This window comes from Leptonychotes weddellii, chromosome 9, assembly GCF_054177405.1.
Source record: "Leptonychotes weddellii isolate Sample4059 chromosome 9, ASM5417740v2, whole genome shotgun sequence".
NCBI classification, from domain to species: domain Eukaryota; kingdom Metazoa; phylum Chordata; class Mammalia; order Carnivora; family Phocidae; genus Leptonychotes; species Leptonychotes weddellii.
Window position 1 is genome coordinate 48,972,142 of NC_138377.1, and position 721 is coordinate 48,972,862.

The 721-nt window shown below is 31.5% G+C and overlaps 1 pseudogene; it reads left to right on the forward strand.

Moving 5' to 3' along the window:
- The first annotated feature begins 493 nt into the window (after positions 1 to 493).
- Positions 494 to 593, forward strand: LOC115939864 (U6 spliceosomal RNA; annotated as a pseudogene).
- The last annotated feature ends 128 nt before the right edge of the window (positions 594 to 721 follow it).

The window sequence follows — 721 nt, forward strand, 5'->3', positions numbered from 1 at the left end:
TCAGATCCATTAAATTGTTGCAGAATCTAGTATCATCAAGGTTTCCCTCATTTTTTCCTAAGAGTTTTAAAATTTTAACTCTGAAGTTTAGATTGTTGACCTATTTTGGGGCAATTTTTGTGCATGGCATTACATAAGGGTCCAACTCCATTATTTTGTATGCTGATATCCAGTTTTCAGGCAATATTTGTTGAGGAAAAAAAAAACAAACCTCTCCTACTGAATTCTTGTCGTCTTTGTTAAAAATCAATTGACTCTATATATGCTAGGGTTTATTTATGGGCTTTCTGTTTTATTCCATTGGTTTACATGTTTGTCCTTGTGACAGTATCATATTTTCTTTTTAATGATGTCTGAATTTATTTCCAGATTTTCATTATAAAGCATATATTCTTTGTAATCAGAAAAAAAAATATTAAATAAATATACAAACGACCCTCTCTTGACCTGTTTTTCCATTTAGATTCTTCATTTTCCTTGCCCTCCCTTCATAGTCACTCTCCCACATACTAAAATTGGAATGATACAGAGAAGATTAGCATGGCCCCTGCGCAAGGATGACATAGTCACTCTCCTAAATTGTATGTTCTACTCTTAACCTCACATTATTTTTTAAAATTCCTGTATAATTAACATTCAATGTTCTATTAGTTTCAGATGTACAATATAGTGATTCAACATTTGTATACATTACTCAGTGCTCATCATGATAAATGAACTC